This window comes from Vicugna pacos, chromosome 9 (genome assembly GCF_048564905.1).
Source record: "Vicugna pacos chromosome 9, VicPac4, whole genome shotgun sequence".
NCBI lineage: Eukaryota > Metazoa > Chordata > Mammalia > Artiodactyla > Camelidae > Vicugna > Vicugna pacos.
In genome coordinates, this window is record NC_132995.1 from 69,932,881 (window position 1) to 69,938,880 (window position 6,000).

Here is a 6,000-nt window from a genome sequence, read left to right on the forward strand (position 1 = left end):
CTCAAAATGCTTGTAGATATTATAAAAGATCAGGATGTTGGAGCAAAATTGTCCTGTACTTAAGAAAAAAATTAATAATAATTACACTAAGACTTACGAAAATAGACAAATACACTTCAAAAGTCCTAAGAGGAAACTTACACTTTCTCTGTTCCTTGTAAATCTTATCCTGTCTTTGAAGAGCAAACAGCCCACATCACTTGAGAGTGAGCCCAGATTAGCTCACTTGTTAAAACCTGAAACTAAAGAAAGAATCGGGAAAGAGGCCTTTTAAACACAAACTCCTAAAAGATCTCTCTTGCCCAAATAGCATCCTTAAAATTGCTTGTCAAGAGCAAATGCAGATCTTAAAATTCTTCTCCACAAATAAAAGATTTTATTTATCTGAAGGAAAAATCTACGTGATTCCAACTGTTATTTATAAACGACTGCGTTTGGCGTTGTACCTGATTCATGACTGAAGTTTTAAAATGAAAACTCTGAGCTCTCTGGTTGAGTCTGTCTGCATGTCTATTTGTACCTCCTTCTGCCTCTGGAGGGTATTGCCAAACTAATTTGTAAAAGAACCCTATTTAATTGACTTAAACAATCAAGCACTTATATTAAAAGTCTTAAATAATAAAAACCAACCCAGATGGTTTTCCAAGCTTCCATGATCTAGGATAGTCTTTAGTGAATAAAAGCTAATTTTAAGTTTGTTAGTTTAATTAATACAGGCATATCTTGAGAATTAGCAATAAATATAATGCATATAAACAACTTTTTTTCTACCTGGATTTACTGGTCAAATGGGCTAATGTTTGTTTCTGTTGCAAAATTTGTCAGGAGAAAAAAACCTTGATAATGACTAATTGCTTTAATGTCTAATGAAATTTTCATGAGTAATCTAAATACGATTATTAAGAACCAATGAATTAAATTGATGTGATTGAGATAAGAGCTTTCTGGTGAACTTTTTAACAAAATTGTTTTATGATACGTCTACTTAAGTAGTTTCCTAAATCTCTTTGGTAATTTATACCCCTAGAGTTTTGCCGAGTTAAATGATGAGAACTCATTGAATGTCTAGATCATTTCCAAATAAGATAAAATACTAAAACATTAATTGCCAAACAAGTCTAGTTTACCTACTTTTGACCTCTTATTACAGAGACTAAGTATGTTAGTAAATATATCCTGTGCTTTATTGAAAGGTTGTACTATGAAGTAGCACATGTTTCTAGATATTATAAAATGTGTTTGTAAGTTTGCCAAGCCACAAAATGTCAATATAGTTCACAATTGTTTACTTCTTTATTTTCACTAAAAAATTAAAATTTCAGAGGATTAAGAATTCTAATTCATATACGTGGTTAAAACCACTAGACATAATAATAGAAATATGATGTGTTTTTGAGTAAGAAAAGTATAAGGTATGGAGATGTTTTTGTTGAGGAAATAGAAAGTGATTTTGCCCTAAACACTCTGTATGGTTAGGAATGGTTAACTCAAAATGGGAAGGAAAATAAGGCACAAACTAAAATGGTCATAAAAAGCTGTAAAAGATTTGTGAAAAAACGAATCTTTAGAAAGGACTTTTATGTGTGCTCAGCACTGAATAAGACTGGGATGAATTTAATTAAGTAAATGAGTTTTAACATTAAAAGTAAACTGCTGCAGGTGCAGCCACTACGGAGAACAGTATAGAGGTTCCTTAAGAAACTAAAAATAGTACACCAGAGACTGACACATTGTAATTGGCTGTACTTCATTAAAAAAAAATTAAAAATGAAAACAACAACAACAACAACAACAACTAAAAACAGAGTTGCCGTACGATCCAGCAATCTGACTCCTGGGTGTATATCCGGAGCAAACTATAACTCAAAAAGATACATGCATTCCAATGTTCACAGCAGCACTATTTACAATAGCCAAGACATGGAAGCAGCCTAAATGTCCATTAACAGATGACTGGATAAAGAAGATGTGATATACATATATATACACACATACAAACACACACACACACACACACACACACATATATACACAGTGGAATATTACTCAGCTGTAAAAAAGAATGAAATAATGCCATTTGCAGCAATATGGATGAACCTAAGAGATTATTATATTAAGTGAAGTAAGTCAGATAGAGGAAGACAAATACATGACATCACTTACATATGGAATCTAAACAAAAATGATACAAATAAACTCATTTACAAACCAGAAATAGAATCACAGACATAGAAAACAAACTATGGTTACCAAAGGGGAAAGGGATAGCGGAAGGATAAATGAGGAGTTTGGGATACACAGATACAAACTACTATATATAAAATAGACAAACAACAAGGGCTTCCTGTAGAGCACAGGGAACTATATTCATTATCTTGTAATAACTTACAGTGAAGAAGAATCTGAAAAAAAAAGTATGTATTACTGAATCATTTTGTTATATGCCTAAAACTAACACAATATTGTAAATTAACTATACTTCAATAAAAAATAAAATAAACTAGAGCAAAGTTGGAATTTTGTTCTCTCTGTTAAAAGAACAAAGTTGATTTTTTTTTCCTATTGGTCCACTCGATAATAAGAGATTATGAAAGATTTTTCTTTACCTTTAGGTAATTTGTCTAGAGGGAGAAAAAAAAGATCTTATGTCTTGTCAAAATAATCACTTATGTTTTATCTTGTCTTTATTAGGCCTTTGATTACTAAAGTAAACCTAGTCCTCTCAATATTAAAATAGATACGCTTTGCTTAGAATATTATAACCTTCTATATTTGCCTATGAAGTCTTTACCTGTTATTTTGGTTCAATGTATGACTAAGCATTGTTTCACAGTGATCTATTTGACTAAGTGTTTTACAAACCTTTTGGATATTTTGGACAAACTTCCCTCAAATCAAATACTAAATGATTCTTTTTGACTTAGAACTAACTCTGAGATATATTTCAGAGGGCCCCTGAAATATCTCAAAGATTTGTTCTCTCTCCTTATAAAAAGAGGTATGAGACTAATTAGGCATATTTGATACGTTAAATTCCACGGGGAACATTGTCAAAAACTAATTTAAGCCTTCTTTACGTTGTGTCTGTACAGGTACATAATATAAATGTTTCACAAATTATGTGGAATTCCTGGAAGTCTTATATGAGGGCATAAAATGTTGTCTGCCATCAAAATTCAGGCTCACGCTAAAAGGACTGCACCCAGGTATCAGCAAAATGCTTTGACTTTCACGCAAAGGTAGCTACAGCAGAACCTGTAAAGGTTTTGGCACACACAGGTGCAATCTATTCTGCTTCTGCAAAAAAAAAAAAATTGATCCTTAATTGCCATACTTTCGCCATCTGATGTCCTCATAACATGGCCACAGTGTGCTCCTGAATCAGAGAAATTCAGACAGGTGAACAATAGCTGTAAATTACACAGCAGTCAAGGGTATAGGAAACCCGGGACGGCTGCTTGGTTCTTCTGGCTCCCTAACAAACCTCATTTTTTGTTTTTTTGTTTTGTTCTGTTTTGCATTCCTTCGCCTAACATAGTGCATTTAAGAGGGCTCCAGCTGTAAATAGACATTGGCAGGAAGATTTCTAGAAAATTGTGAAAACAGTCTACCAGCAAGGTCTGTCCTGTCAGGTCCATATAACCCCGGTTGGGGGGGTGGGTAAAATATTTTTGTCCTCAGAGACCTCAGACCTCTTCCCTCTGGACCCTTTGAGCACCTGCAGCTGGACTTCATTCAACTGACATTTAATATGGGTTCTCAAAATGTGCTTGTTATTATAGGTGTGTTCTGCATGGGCTAAACCTTCCCTTGCTGCAAGGCTGATGCAAATGGCACACAATGGCAAAGAAACTGTTCAAAAAAGTTTTCCCGCTTGGGGTGTATCTTCCACACTATCCAGTGATCAAGGCATCCACTTCACTGGGCAAGTCACAGGAGCCTTAACAAAAACCTTTCAGGCATCTTATAATTATCACTGTCCCTATCACCCTTAATCATCGGGCAAGGTTGACAGAACTAACGGAGAAACCTGACTCGAGAGAAAACACCAAGTACTGACAAGGACGTGGAGTGGCTGGAACTCTCACACACTGCCGGCAGGAGTGCACATTGGCACCACTGCTCTGGAAAACTATTTGGCATTGCCTAGTGGGCTTAAACGAACCAGCAGCTCCATTGCTGGTGTGTATCTAAAGTGGAATGCGTTCATACCTTCAACAGAAGACCTACACAAGGATGTCCAAAGAAACACAATGTATGATAGCCTAAACTTGAAACTTCCCCAATGCTCATCCACAGAAGAACAGATCAGCGCTGGTACAGAGGAGTCTACAGCCATGAGAAGAACAAACTACAGCCAGAACTACTCTGAAGGAAAATCTCACAAACAGTGTTGAGTCAGACGCAGTGGAGTACATGCTAAGTGATTCCATTTACATAAATATGCAGATGAGCAAAACTAATGTACGCAATTGGAAGTCAGATAGTGGTTTTCCTTGTGGGGTGTGCAGTGTGCTTGGAAGAGGGCATGGGGAGGTTCTGGGCACCGGCAATGTTGTGTGCCTTGATCAGCTGCTATTTATATGTATAAGATCAGTTTACAGAAAATCCTTGAGCTGCACACTTGTGATTTGTGCACTGTTCTATCTGTAGGTTAGAGTTCAATAAAACGTCCCCCTAGCCCTGCCATCACTGCCTGTTTCAGAGCCCTGGTACTGTTTCAATAGTAATTAAACTGTATCTTGTGATTTGCTACCTCTTTGTTTTTTTTAATAAAACCTACATTTATTATTTTTTTAATGGAAGTACTAGTGATTGAGCCCAGTACAACTTTGCAAACAAATTAATTTTAATTTGGCTATCTTTGATAGAAATGTGGGTGACGTCAGGGGGAAAAATTATGTTTCAATAGAACCTATAATAGCCACTAGTGGATATTAGATTCTTGTGCTATTACTTTTCCTTGAGGTTTTGTTATTCACCTGAAACCTGACTGGGTCCTGAATTTTCCTCATCGCCTCCAATATCTGGCTTCAACTCTGAGCTAATGTTTCCAATTTTCTCCTACCTTTTGACATGCAATCACTGAGAAATGAAACTGCCCTTTTCCTGAATCCTGGCAAACTGAAGCTAGAGGACAATATAAACTTCAGAGGAATTGCCCAACAGCTCGTATTGAAACAATTCTCATGCCTACTGCTGTAGGAGCCATTCAGAAACTTTACCTGAATGCCCAGTGACATCTTCAGAGACCTTGCAAACTACAAAAGAAGCTTTGACCCTGACATCTAGGAATCTTCTTGACTGACTGCCCCCGGGCTCAGAAATTGGTTTCAGTCTGCGCCAATCATTAACCATTGTTTTTCCTTTTGTTTCCATAGAAACACCTAATATGAAATACCTGATTCCTTGCACCACAGGATTAGCTTTGGGAGCCAGTCTGCATCACTGCCTCCTGAAATGAGACATCATTATTTCCGGGAATTGACCTGTTCTCAGAACTAAGAAACTTGTTCAGCGAAAAGGACTCTGCTAACACTCTCTGCGGCCAGCAGCTCAGCGGCTAACATGTGAGACTTTGGGGAGTTTCAGAGGCAGGCACTGGTGGGGCCCAGGGCAGGCTGCTTCACAGACTTACTGTTCCTTTGTCCAAAAGGTATAAAGGCTGCCTGCTTTGGCCACTTCTTAGGTCTCATCTCTATGAGACCTCCATGCGCATGAATTAAAAATGTTCTTTTTCTCCTGTTCATCTGTCCTGTATTAGTTTTATTAGCAGTTCAGCCACAAGAACTCGAGAAGGGTAGGGGAAACTTCCCCCTCCCCAATAAGTAGGTCCCGGAGGTCCCTACACTTAAGGAGAGGTGGGAGGAGGAGGGGATTATCTGCATGATAAGCCATATTTACAACTGTTTTCTTTTGCATATAAATCTCTGTGTCATAAATATAAAAATCATGTGAGACCTGAGGTTTCTTTATACTTATTAAAAAACACTAACTTTG

The 6,000-nt window shown here is 36.9% G+C and overlaps 1 long non-coding RNA gene across 3 annotated transcripts in view; it reads left to right on the plus strand.

Moving 5' to 3' along the window:
- The window catches only part of LOC116281763 (uncharacterized), a 67,177-nt gene extending 61,432 nt beyond the window's left edge, over positions 1–5,745 (plus strand). For all 3 annotated transcript variants that reach the window (XR_012075976.1, XR_012075977.1, XR_012075979.1), the window contains 3 exons: positions 3,093–3,206; positions 3,783–4,464; positions 5,382–5,745. This is a non-coding gene — a long non-coding RNA (uncharacterized lncRNA). The remainder of the gene's footprint in view (positions 1–3,092; positions 3,207–3,782; positions 4,465–5,381) is intronic.
- The last annotated feature ends 255 nt before the right edge of the window (positions 5,746–6,000 follow it).